This window comes from Aquarana catesbeiana, linkage group LG09, assembly GCF_042186555.1.
Source record: "Aquarana catesbeiana isolate 2022-GZ linkage group LG09, ASM4218655v1, whole genome shotgun sequence".
Lineage (NCBI taxonomy): Eukaryota > Metazoa > Chordata > Amphibia > Anura > Ranidae > Aquarana > Aquarana catesbeiana.
Window position 1 is genome coordinate 39,892,528 of NC_133332.1, and position 14,832 is coordinate 39,907,359.

Sequence of the window (14,832 nt, forward strand, 5' to 3'; positions counted from 1 at the left end):
AAGTGATATGAAAGCATCTTAAAAAAGTTCCAAAAAACATAAATTCTTGCTGTGAGAAGAAAAAAGGTTGCTTGCTCCACCACCGTGAAATCAGACTGGCCGCTTACCAGAAACTCATGATCCCCCATTACAGAGGATCAGAGAAAGCTGTTTGTTAATACTGCTTCGAACCACGACCAATGGATCAGAGACCTTATACCGAGATGGGACATCAAAGACTGCAGGGTCAGGCTTTAGCAGTACAAGGTCTCTGATCCATTGGTCGTTGTTCAAAGCAGTATTAACAAACAGCTTTCTCTGATCCTCTGTAATGGGGGATCATGAGTTTCTCGTAAGCGGCCAGTCTGATTTCACGGTGGTAGAGCAAGCACGCTTTTTTCTTCTCACAGCAAGAATTTATGTTTTTTGGAACTTTTTATAAGATACTTTCATATCACTTGGGTGATTTATTTTTTATACATCACTTTGAACATTTTATTTTTGGATTGATTATTCATTTGACATGTGTTTTGTATATTATGTATACACTAAAGGGGAACTCTTCACTTAGTTCTAAATATTTGGTTTGGTGATGATGTGTATGATCACCAATCTGTTTTAGAGCGATTCAACCCCCCTTTTTTTCCTATATGACGTGACGGCACATCAGTGCCACTTCCTGAAGACATAAGGAATGTTCATTGCCACAAATATTCAGGTTTTTTTTTCACTGAACACATGTAGCAGAATACATCTTGGCCTAAATTTATGAAGAAATTCGATTTTTTACTGGATATGCTTTATATCAGAAAGTAAAAAAATATTGTTTTTTTTTCTAAATGTTCTGTCTTTTTTCATTTATTTAATAAAAATAAAATCAGATACCACCAAAAGAAAGATCTGTTTGTGGGGAAAAAAAATGATATACATTTTGCTGGGTACAGCATTGTGGGACCGCACAATTGGCAGTTTAAGTAGCACAGTGCTGAATAGCAAAAAAAGGCCCCACCCTGCTATACACGTACTGCAGGAGACTAATATCAGGTCAAATGTAGGTACTTGCACTCCTTTCATTTAAAAAAAATACAGTTAATAAAAGTTGGAAACAGGTGGACTTATCCTTTTAAATAGTATGAATCAAAAATCAATTATCAAACCCATATACAACATAAATAAAAAAGTCATAGATAATATCTCAAAAATGTACTACAATTAAAAGTGTAAATGTATGTAACTCAGTCCATGTGCGAAAAACACCAAAAATATATATATAAAACATGCATTAAAGTATTACTAAACCCAGAACCCTGCATTCACTGTATCTGGTCTTCCACAGTACACAGAACATGCATGTGCAATTATTTTAGTAATAAACAACTGCTAAATACCTTTTATCATCAGCGGTATATAGCAGTCTTATGACTTCTATCAGTGTCTGGTTAAAGCTTGTAGGAGGAGTTTTCATTCTCCCTTGACTGTCCTATGAGGCTCCAGAACAAAAGATTACAGCGTAAAACATTTGCACAGTACTGTACATATACAGTATATCTCACATAACACACTCAGACAAAAGTTTATATCTTCATGCCAATAGCACAAGCCATCTCCAGAGTGTGCATAACAGTATCACATATTTGACATACATAATAAATAAGAAAAAATGCAGACAGCAGCGTTCCCCCACATTCGATAATTTGGTTATTACTTTGGAACTGGAAGACAGTGCATGCTACCAACATAAGTTCAAGGAAATACAGGCTGCTCCAAAAGCTAACCTTGGACTAACTAGGTAAAGCTGAATATTTGAGTCAATATAAATCGTCCAGGGGTAAGCCCACACATTTATATTGTATAAGACTGAAATTTCAATTTCAAGCTTAAATGTAATTGTGACCTGTGCAGTCACAGATTGTGCAGCAGGTATTCCAAGGATACATTCTTTCCTTTTATTAGATCATTTGTTATGTGCAGAGCTTTTTTTTCTCAGAGAATAGGTTCAGGAACTCCCCTTTTCAAGTCAGACCTTGTCTTCGCCCCCTATCCCCCTCTGAGCACCGTCCCTTGGTTCCATCCACTACCCACCTTCCTGTATGGCCCTTTTTAGAGAATACAGAGCCAAGTATAATTTTGTGGTGCTAAGTGATTTGTATAGATTTTATTAATAAGCATTAAGATATACAGCCTTCTTTCAACAATAGATCCTCCCTTTCAACAATAGACCCCCGCAACAAAATGACCCTCCAGTAACAAAAGATCCACCCTAGTAACAACAGATCCACACCAGCAACAATAGACCCCTGTCAGCAACAACAGATCTCCCAGCAGCCAACATCAATAGACCCTCCAGCAGCCAGCAACAATAAACCCCTCTCTCATCAGTAGATCCCTCCCAGCAACAATTGGCACCCAGCAACGATAGACCCCCCAGCAGCCAGCATCAATAGACCCTCCAGCAGCCAGCAACAATAGACCCTTCCCATCAACAATAGATCTCCCAGCCTCCAGCACACCCCAGCACCCTTTGCCATTACATACATTTAGTGCAGGAGGTGCCGAAACTGCGTTCCCCCACGTTCCCACTGAAAAAAAGCCCTGGTTATGTGTATTGGAAGACATCCAGTAAAAATAAACGTGCAACAGAATATTATTAAAGCGGAGTTCCACCCACATCTTTGTTTTTTGCTTTTTTAAATAAGTAGTACGCTTGCATAATGCATATTGATCAAATATAATTCATGTCATTGGTGCTGCATTTAGGAGATAATTATCGTAAAAAAATATCTTTGATTTTCTATTCTTGTGGATTCCCATCTTACAGGAGAAGCCCACAAGCAGATTCTTCCGGGATATGGCGCTGCTGTATTCCCAGCATGCATTCCCGTTCTCGCGCATGCGCAGTAATAGCGCGGAAACTATACAGGTTGCCATCACGACGGGTGTCGTCGTCGGAAGTGCCCACCCTGTTGTTATGGCAACCTTGCCCTCGGCGCTGACCACTGACTCCTGGGAAATGATGACACACATCTTCCAGGAGCAGTAGCGAGCAGGGGAGCTGAGGGAAGTGACGTCAGGGGCCGCGGCGAGGAAGGGGAAGATTAGAAGGGACCACATAGCAACAGGGATTAGAAGGTAAGTAAAAAATAATAATTTTCTCCATATGTCATTTGTTATGTTATTTGCTGCACATTTATGTAAAATTATTATTTTGTGGGGAACTCCGCTTTAAGTTAGTAAACGGAATCTAAACAAATAATACCAGGTTAGCCAAGACAATCATCCACCATATAGTGGACAAATATCAATGTGATTTACTAAAGAAAAGAGCGGTGAGTGCGGATTGCACTAACCCATAGCAACCAGGTGATCTTTCACTGAATGTACCAACACAAACCAGCGCTTAAAGTTTATAAAATGTCACAACATTTGCTAAAATTCTCACAATCCTTAGGATTCTCACCAGATGTATTGACCCTTCACATGTATGGGTTGAAATAAAGCTTCTTTAAAAAAACTATTGAAGCGTGTATTCTCTTTATTTCCTCACCTTGCATTCTCCCTCCCAAATGTTATTTAAACGTCAAAAATAAAATACAGTGTAGTATGATCTTGTATGATTTATAACAAACCAAAATTAGCGTGCTTACATTTTATCAATGAGTGAGTGCCAAATAACACCCATTGCTCACTATGGGGTTGATTTACTAAAGGCAAATAGACTTTGTACTTTGCAAAGGCAGTTGCTCCAGAGCTTAGTAAATGGGGTAAAGCTTCACTATACAAAGAATACTTTATCACATGCAAGGAAAATAAAATTAAAAAAACAGCATTTTTTTCTTGCACATTATTGGATGGTGGGTGGAAGTCAGCAGAGCTTCCCTTCATTTACTAAGCTCTAGAGCAGGGATATGCAATTAGCGGACCTCCAGCTGTTGCAGAACTACAAGTCCCATGAGGCATAGCAAGACTCTGACAACCACAAGCATGACACCTAGAGGCAGAGGCATGATGGGACTTGTAGTTTTGCAACAGCTGGAGGTCCACTAATTGCATATCCCTGCTCTAGAGCATCTGCACTTACAGAGTGAAATGTCTGTTTGCCTTTAGTAAATCAGCCCCAGTGCTACCAATCCCCCTTGTCTCAAATACTCTTACCAAACACAATAATTCAGCTGTCTCATAGCATATATTCCCATTAACTGCTTTTCACCAGTATCTTCAACATTGGAATCCTCAGTGTTAAAATACCCAATAAACACAATTCTATAATAGTGTAAAACCATTATTTGTAAACATATAATAATAATATGCTTTAGTGCAAAAAACATAAAAATCCCACATCAGTAAAATTCACTTTCATGTGCCAATGTACCTTACCAAATGAAATGCCCGCTGTTATAATGGCTAAAAATGCACATCTAGTTGACAAACTCTACCATGCACAATCCACAATAGATATGTTCAGTAATACTATGTAAAAGAAGGACCACAGTACAGTTCCTGGCCCACCTCATGTCAGCACATAACGGGTTAACACCTCCTATGGAGCCCCACATGACCACATGTTCCAAGCTGAAAAAAGACAGCCTCTCCCCCAACTAAGATGTTCTTTTTTTCTGCTCCAGCCACATGTTGATTGCAGCTGGTAAAGTAATTTGTTTGCTGCATCCCCCCCTGCCGAACCTACCCCTCCGTGTTCAGCCTCGCATGGAGTTGGAAGACCCTGGAGGTAAATCCTTCTAAAAACTGGGTGCCTTTTTGTGCCAAGGCCGAGGGGAAAATGATGCTTAAACAGCACTGATATCGTACAAGTGTGGTATTATAAGAGCTCTGCAATGTCATCATTGCCTCTCCCTTTGGGTTTTTTTCCTATGTTTTTATATGCAGCACACCACTCTGCTCTCCTGGCTTTATTGTCAGTCTGAAAGTGGCTGTTAATGATGTCACAGGGGGCGGGGAGATGGGCAGCACAGGATCGGAACCGCCAGACGCCATGCAATGGTGTATATGGTCTTGGAAGTCTGCAGTTGGGAGGGCTTCTCTCCCTCTCTCTCTGCAGTCCTGCCAGGTAAAGACTTACCTCAGATTCTGACTGTGTCTCCTGTCTGTCTCTGGATGTGCTGTCCTGGCTCCCCTGCTATGCTGTGTACTTCTGTGGGTTTGACAGCCTGACTGGTTTTTGTCTCAGACTCTGACTATGTCTGCTGTCTGCCTTTGGAATTGCTTCCTGAGCTCACCTGCTGCTGCTTCTGAAGTGAGTGGATGAAGGCAGATGGCTCTTAAAGACACAGTGTACCTGTGTTTGGTGAGAGGTAATATGATTTTCTCCATATATTTTGTGCAAATATGAGCTTGCCACACCTGGTAATAGCACAGAAGATTAGCAAAGGTAGGAGGGGGGCAACAAGGGACATGGTTTTTAAAAGAGTGCTCAAGGAAATTATGCAAATTAAGGTGTTTTTGCATTATTTTAGGAGCAGAAACCCTGAAAGTAAATGCTCAAAAAAACATAAGACCCGCCATCGATAGGTGTCATCGCCCTGGTCAGGATAAAACGAACAGATTATCACATTCATTAAGCATGTGGTCAATACACTCTAAAGGAGTAATTTCCACATACCCTGTGAAGGGACAGGATCCAAGAAATTGGCACATGCGTTTATGCCAGCATGATAGAAAAGGCCCCGCCAAACTCAGGGTGCATTTTGGGTCTGCATGCAGTCTGCAGTGGCAGAGAAATTAAATTGCACAGGTTGCCTCACAAGGATGGGGTTTGTGCAAAATTCTAAGCCCTATTAAGGCAGCTATTGCAAATATCTATGCCACAAGCAACACAAATTATGATAGAGCGTAAAGCGCTTGTTGCAGAAGGATGGTGTTTTCCCATAATGATAGAGCGTAAAACACTCATTAATGAAGGATGCTCTTTTCCCACAGTGATAGAGCATAAAGAGCTCATTGATGAAGGATGGTCTTTTCCCATAGTGATAGAGCGTAAAGTGCTTGTTGATGAAGTATGGTCTTTTCCCACATTGATAGAGTATAAAGCACTCATTGATGGAAGATGGTCTTTTCCCACAACGATAGAGCGTAATTGTTTGTTGATGAAGGATGATCTTTTCCCAAAAGTATAGAGCATGAATTGCTCATTGATGAAGGACGACAGAGACCTTGTCAGAAGACCAATTTACAGTAACAGGTTCTCTAAGCTTTATCCATATAAGATGGCTGATGTATGTGTATGCACTGCACTTCCAGAGTTGGATGCTGCCTTCTAGTGTCTGGCGCATCAAGTGTCTTTGCCTTTTATTAACTCAGTTGCCTTCAGAGATCCTATGGATGAGAAAGTGGACTTGTTCACACCTGATGCAGTCCAGTGCGTTTTTATTCTGCATCAAGAACGCATGGACAGTGTTTAAATTTGATTCTAATTACTTAGTTCACACCAGTACAGCGCATTCTAGTGCAGTCAACAAAAGTAGAATGCTGCATTGTTTCTGTATGGAACACATCTGGAAATCGGCAAAACACATTGCGAATGCATCAAAAACACTCATGCAGAAACACATTTGTAACACAGAAATTGTGGTGATCTGGCCATCAGGCTTGCACAGAATCTATACAGTGACAGATTTTGCCTGCCAACCAGCAATAGAGTTAACTTCGATATTGTATATAAACGTTAAAAATGGCATTACATTTAATACTGGAAACTGCAAGATTTGGCACAGTTTCTAGAAAGAGTGGAACCTGGCAACTAACATTTGGTTGATGCTTTTGATAGACCTAGTACAAGCACTGGCGCACTCAGTCACTGCCATGAGAGTATTGTGGTTACACCACTGGAGAGCAGGTGGAACCTCTACACAAGCCTTCAACATTTCCTATAATGGGAGGTTATTGTTTGGCCAAATGCTCAACAATGCATTTAAGTGAATGATAGGAGGAAAAGTCCTTTCTGTGGCGCCAGACTAGTAAGAGGAAGCTGCCATCCTTCACTCAAGCCTATTGAACTTCAAAGGGTGCAGGAAGCCAAATCTTATAGGACAGGCTGCAGATTTAATAGATCACAGTGGAAGAGTCTCAAAGTTACTTTTGACATGAAATCAAGTCCAGAGCAAGCTGCTAAGATGGCTTGAAAGTCTTTTTTGAAGGTGCATCCAACCAGTCTCTTCCAGTTGGGGCAAGGGGGCTAGAGTGAAGTTGGGGATTGTAGCCTCCTTCTGGAGGGTTTGGACGACAATCATCAAAGACCAGTGGGTCCAGAAGACAGGTGGGAGTACAATAGAGAATTCCAAAGCTGACCACTGAATCCATTTAATTTTTGTCCAATAGATCTCAGAAGAGAAAATGCTTGCAAGATTTTGTATACTGCTACAAGGCCATCATGCCAGTGATGCTGAAAACATAGACTCATCTGGGGGCGTTTCTCCCCAGGTTTTCTAGTACCTAAGGCAGGAGCCTTCTGGCCTGTTTAAGTTTGAAGGATTCAAATGTGTTCGTACACATCAAGAGATTCAAGATGGAGTCCATGCAGACAGTCACAGGGACAGTTCAGCAGGAGGACCAGTTAGTATCAATTGACCGGCTGACTCATACTTCCATGTACCGATCAATGCCGAGCACCAGAGGTGTGTGAGATTTGCGGTGGCCAGATGTCACTTCCAGTTCAGGTGTCTGCCTTTTACAGAATTGGCACAGCCCCAGGAATCTTTTTGAAGATCTTGTTGGCGGTGGTGGTACCTTGGGCCAGGTGGCACATGAGGGCGTTTCAATTTGCCTTCTTTAGCCTATGAGCTGGGCTGTCTATGGATCAGAAAATCTTTGTGCCTATACAAATTCAACAAGAATTTCAACTGGAATTCTGGATGTCGTCACTGTGCTTCTTTCGGAAGCATGCCTCTCAGCCCAGGAGATAGGATGTTTCTGAAGTCAGATGCCAGTCTCTCAGGCTGGGGAATCCACAATCTGAAGAAACAAATGTAAGGCCATTGGAGCGCGGTGAAGCACAGACTCCCCAAGTATCTTGAATGGAAGGAAGCCTTTTCTAGCATTGCAAGCCTTTCAGGATCTTCAAGGGGGCCTGAGTAAGGATGACAACAAGACAGTAGTAGCCTACATTGCCTGACAAGGGGACACCAAGTCTTTTCTTGTTACGTCTTGCAAAGAAACTTTTCATGGGGCAGAAAACCACTTACAGTCAAGGTTGGTCTTCTTGCCAGGGAAGCAAAATCAATTATTGGTTTAGTTAGGCAGAATATTTTTTCAACAAGTGCCTCATACCGAAAGAGAAAGGGGGAGACTAAACATAGGTCATAAAGTGCAGAGGGGGTAATAAAGCAAAACTGGTCGAGCTAAATCACGTGGTTCTGCAGGCATTACCCTTTGAATTTTTGTTTTATGTTAATTCTTCTTGAGGTGAATGAGGGAATTACAGTGTTTTACTATAAGTGAATACCTTCAATTGCATTGTTATTACCTTGTGTATTGCATACCATTGATATCATCACATGTTCTATGGACTGTGTTTATGGTCTAAATATTATATGTACGTTACCTTATACCAGTGTTATTGACCATTGTATGTCTACAAACCTATTTTTCTAATAAATTCCTCTACATTCATCCAATTACTTCCTTGCTGTCATGTGCTTCCTACAAAGTCCCACCTTCCCTGTTAATAAACCCCCTTTCTCCTTCAATGTAAATGGGATGGATATCCACGACCTTACCAGGTCTTGATATCATACAAAGTCCTTAGGGATGGAAATACATGACCTTACCAGGCCATGGCTTCCTGAAAGTCCATATTTCTTCCTCCCAACTTCCTCCAAATCTATTGAAGTGCCTCATACCAATATTGGCCCTATGGGGCATTCCAGCAGTAGTTCTCAGGGAGACTTCACTAAATATGCAGCTTCTGATATTTGCAACAGGATACCAATGCAAAGACTCCATCATACAAGATAGGTTCACAGTGCCATGGAATTTTCTGTTTGATCTTTGTCTCTGGTTAAGTGAAATCTTTTATGGCAAGGTCAGTAACAGCACCCCTATCCAATGCGACTACTTTTAATAGCCTGGCTATGAAATAGTCTACACTAGTGGTGCAGGGATTCTCATCTGAGTTTTCAGACCTTGGTGACCAGAAGATCATCCATGAACACTACATATGAGAGGATATGAAAGAAGTTTGTTTTGTTTGCTCAGCAAAAGCTTTCTCTCCTGTGTTCCCTGCTCTAGCCAATATCCTTGACATTTTACAGTCAGCGCTAAAGGTTGGTCTGGCATACAACTCCATTTAGGGTACAGATCTCTACTTTATATTTTCACAGGCTGCAGATGGGTGCAAAAGCTAGTGACCAGATGCTTCTTTCAGATGACAATCTATATATATGACCTTGAGGGAAATCCTTGTTCCCTCTGTGAGACTTTGGCTTGGATCTGAGAGCACCCTTTGCTCCAATAGGTTTAATTTCCATTGAAGTACCTCATGGTAAAACTAGTTCTCCTGACAGCAACTACTTCAGACAGAAGGATGTTGAAGATTGCCACTCTTTCCTGCAAGGGCCATTTGGTGTCTAGGGATACCATGTCTATCTCCAAAGTTCAATTTTAAAGTGGTATCCAGTTTCCAGAAAAACTGGGAAGTAGTCCCTCTGGGTTATCACACAAGAGGCACTGAGTGCACAGCAGGAAGACTTTAGTTTTCTTACACATGGTCAAGTTACTAACAGTGTACAATCTTTTCATTTAGCCATCAGGCACTCAAGAGTCATCCACTCTTGGGTTACCAGGGTGATTAGATTGACATGAAGGAAGTAGGCCTTTTTGTTCTGAAACTATTGCAAGCCTATTTGACTAGAGGGGTGGCAGCCTTTGGGGCAATTATGCCAGGATTGCTTGGAAGATATAGGTAAGGGCTAGCTTGAAGGTCTAGTGCGGCCTTCATTAGGGATGGGCCGAACACCCCCCACATTCGGTTCGCACCAGAGCATGCGAACAGGCAAAAAATTTGTTCTAACACGCAAACACCGTTAAGGTCTATGGGACACGAACATGAAAAATCAAAAGTGCTAATTTTAAAGGCTTATATGCACGGTATTGTCTTAAAAAGTCTTTGGGGACCTGGGTCCTGCCCCAGGGGACATGTATCAATGCAAAAAAAAGTTTTAAAAACGTCAGTTTTTTCGGGAGCAGTGACTTTGTTTTTATTGAAACAATAAAAGTGTAATATTCCTTTAAATTTTGTACCTGGGAGTTGTTTATAGTATGCCTGTAAAGTGGCACATGTTTCCCGTGTTTAGAACAGTCTAACAGCAAAATGACATTTCTAAAAAAGTAATTTAAAACTACTCGCGGCTATAATGAATTGTTGGTCCCGGAAATACACGTAAAAGTTAATTGATAAAAAGGGCATGGGATTCCCCCACCGGGGAATCCCGAACCAAAATTAAGGAAAAAAAATGTGTGGGGGGGTCCCCCCAATTCCCTTCAGGACTGGTATGGATTTTAAGGGGAATCCCGTGCCAAAATTTTAAAAAAAATGGCGTGGGGTCCCCCAAAAATCCTTACCAGACCCTTAACCGAGCACGCAACCTCGCAGGCCGCAGGAAAAGAACCGTACCAGACCACATGCCCTCAACATTGGGAGGGTGCTTTGGGGTAGCCCCCCAAAGCACCTTGTCCCCATGTTGATGGGGAGAAGGACCTCATCCCCACAATCCTTGCCCGGTGGTTGTGAGGGTCTGCGGATGGGGGGCTTGTCGGAATCTGGAAGCCCCCTTTAACAAGTAAAAACGTAACAAATGTAAAAAATTTAAATCAAAAAATTTTGAATTTGCCGCAAACACCCCAAATTGTTCGGTATTCGGAGAACAGGCAAACAGCCAATGTTTGAGTCAAACTCATGTTCGACCCGAACATAAAGCCCATCCCTAGCCTTCATTCAACCTTACAAATTAAATAGTCGGTCAGAAAGTTTGGGAAAAGAGAGATCAATTCTTTCTGGCTTTAGCAGCTTTTCTTTGATTGTCAATGTCTCTTTTAATTTGTTCTTTCCTGACCTATATTAGCTTTGGTGAATTCCGTTATGTGCTGACGAGAGGTGGGCCAGGAAAACGGAAAATTATTATCAAATACTTACCGTAATTTTCCTTTTCTGGCTCATCCTCACGTCAGCACAGGACTTCCTCCATAGTGGCCTGTCGCAGGATAGGTTATCGAACATTTTAGTTAGGGGAGGGGCTGTCTTTTATTCAGCTTGGAACATGTGCTCATGTGGGGCTCCAAAGGAGTTGTTAACCCGTTATGTGCTGACGTGAGAATGGGCCAGGAAAGGAGAATTACGGTAAGTATTTGATAACAATTTTCCGTTATTCCCCATCCATATGCTTACATCCTTTGAGAAAGTCTATTGAAAAAACACATCAGAAAGTGACATCGTACTGGAACTGAAAGTGATGTTAGCTTGCAACCGGAAATTATGGTCGGCCAACTTGGAATTGGCCATTTTTCAGTTTACCTGTGTATATATAAGCATATAGATGGGGAATTATTTGGTATTGCTGAACCCGCAGTGCCTTGAAAAAGTATTCATACCCCTTGACATTTTCCACATTTTGTCATGTTACAACCAAAAACGTAAATGTATTTTATTGGGATTTTATGTGATAGACCAACACAAAGTGGCACATAATTGTGAAGTGGAAGGAAAATGATAAATGGTTTTCAAAATGTTTTACAAATAAATATCTGAAAAGTGTGGCATGCATTTATATTCAGCCCCCCTGAGTCAATACTTTGTAGAATCACCTTTCGCTGCAATTACAGCTGCAAGTCTTTTTGGGGATGTCTCTACCAGCTTTGCACATCTAGAGAGTGACATTTCTGCCCATTCTTCTGTGCAAAATAGCTCAAGCTCTGTGAGATTGGATTGAGAGCATCTGTGAACAGCAATTTTCGAGTCTTGCCACAGATTCTCAATTGGATTTAGGTCTGAACTTTGACTGGGCCATTCTAACACATGAATATGCTTTGATCGAAACCATTCCATCGTAGCTCTGGCTGTATGTTTAGGGTCGTTGTCCTGCTGGAAGGGGAACCTCCACCCCAGTCTAAAGTCTTTTGCAGATTCTAACAGGCTTTCTTCTAAGATTTCCCTGTATTTGGCTCCATTCATCTTCCCATCAACTCTGACCAGCTTCCCTGTCTCTGCTGAAGAAAAGCATCCCCACAACATGATGCATGTTTCACGGTGGGGATGGTGTGTTCAGGGTGATGTGCAGTGTTAGATTTCCGCCACACATAGTGCTTTGCTTTTAGGCCAAAAAGTTCAATTTTGGTCTCATATGACCAGAGCACCTTCTTCCGCATGTTTGCTGTGTCCCCCACATGGCTTCTCGCAAACTGCAAATGGAACTTCTTATGGCTTACTTTCAACAATGGTTTTCTTCTTGCCACTCTTCCATAAAGGCCAGATTTGTGGAGTGCACGACTAATAGTTGTCCTGTGGACAGATTCTCCCACCTGAGCTCTGGATCTCTGCAGCTCCTCCAGAGTTACCATGGGCCTCTTGGCTGCTTCTCTGATTAATGTTCTCCTTGCCCGGCCTGTCAGTTTAGGTGGATGGTCATGTCTTGGTAGGTTTGCAGTTGTGCCATACTCTTTTTCTATTTTTGGATGAAGGATTGAACAGTGCTCTGTGAGATGTTCAAAGTTTGGGATATTTTTTTATAACCTAACCCTGCTTTAAACTTCTTCACAACTTTATCCCTGACCTGTCTGGTGTGTTCCTTGTCCTTCATGATGCTTTTTGTTCACTAAGGTTCTCTAACAAACCCCTGAGGGCTTCACAGAACAGCTGTATTTATACTTAAATTACACACAGGTGGTCTCTATTTACTAATTAGGTGACTTCTGAAGGAAATTGGTTCCACTAGATTTTAGTTAGGGGTATCAGAGTAAAGGTGGCTGAATACAAATGCACGTCACACTTTTCAGAAATGTATTTGTAAAAAATTTGGAAAACCATTTATCATTTTCCTTCCCCTTCACAATTATGTGCCAGTTTGTGCTGGTCTATCACATAAAATCCCAATAAACTACATTTATGTTTTTGGTTGTAACATGACAAAATGTTGAACATTTCAAGGGATATGCATACTTTTTCAAGGCACTGTACCTATTGTGAATTCCGGAGGGGAAGAGACAGGGGAGATTGTCATGTTACATAGATGTGCATTTTTAGCCATTATAACAGTGGGCATTTAGTTTGGTAAGGCACATTCGCTCATGGGAGTAGATGCATGGATTTTATTCACATGGGAATTTGATGGGGTTTTTTTTGCGCTAATGAATTGCACTGAAATGTGAGCACAACTATTGCCAATAGTATATATTTATAATTAGCAGTGTTACACTATTATAAAACTTTGTTCTTTTGGGTATTTTAACACCGAGGATTCAAATGTTGAAGATCCTGGTGAAAAGCAGTGAATGGAAATATATAATTTAAAACAGCTGAATTATGGTGTTTGGTAAGAGTATTTGAGACAAGGGGGGGTTGGTAGCACCATGAGAACTGGGTTTTATTTGGCACTCACACTAATTTTGGTTTGTGATATTGGCATACTATGGGGTTTATTTACTATAGCACCTAGTTGGCAAATTGGAGAACAAATAGTCACAAGTAGGGATGAGCTTCGTGTTTGAGTCGAACCCATGTTCGACTCGAACATCGGCTGTTCGTCCGTTCACCGAATTGCGAACGATATGGGCCGTTCGCACCAAATTCGTGTGGCGCGTCACGGCCCATAATTCACTGCGGCATGGCAATGCATTGCTTGCTGATGATTGGCCAAGCATGCACTATGACCCGCATGCTTGGCCAATCACAGCGCCGCCTGAACAGAGAGCCATAATTGGCCAAAGCCAAGGAGGCTTTGGCCAATTATGGCTCAGGGGATTTAGTACACGCCCCACACTATATAAGGCCGCCTGCACGGCGGCCCTGTGTAGTGTGTGTTCCGGCGTTCATTGAGAGAGAGTGAGAGAGACAGACAGTGTCATTTGATTTGAGTTAGATAGATTAGGCAGAACAGTCAGTCAGTTAGCTGCACTTACAGTGTATTGTGTATATATATGCATCCCAGGTGTTGCATATATATATATACACTGTATTCAGTTTAGCTAGATCCGTTCCTGTTATCTTCTAGACTATTTACATTTAGTGCAGTGCGTCCTGCTCACAGTGTTCAGCTAGATCCGTTCCTGTTATCTTCCTACTGACAGGCAGGCTTGTCTGGTTACAGTATATAAAGCTACCTGAAGAAAATTACTGGGGTTCTATTTGATCCTATTAGTACCACGGTCAGGCAGCTAGACTATTTACATTTAGTACAGTGCGTCCTGCTCACAGTGTTCAGCTAGATCCGTTCCTGTTATCTTCCTACTGACAGGCAGGCTTGTCTGGTTACAGTATATAAAGCTACCTGAAGAAAATTACTGGGGTTCTATTTGATCCTATTAGTACCACGGTCAGGCAGCTAGACTATTTACATTTAGTACAGTGCGTCCTGCTCACAGTGTTCAGCTAGATCCGTTCCTGTTATCTTCCTACTGACAGGCAGGCTTGTCTGGTTACAGTATATAAAGCTACCTGAAGAAAATTACTGGGGTTCTATTTGATCCTATTAGTACCACGGTCAGGCAGCTAGACTATTTACATTTAGTACAGTGCGTCCTGCTCACAGTGTTCAGCTAGATCCGTTCCTGTTATCTTCCTACTGACAGGCAGGCTTGTCTGGTTACAGTATATAAAGCTACCTGAAGAAAATTACTGGGGTTCTATTTGAT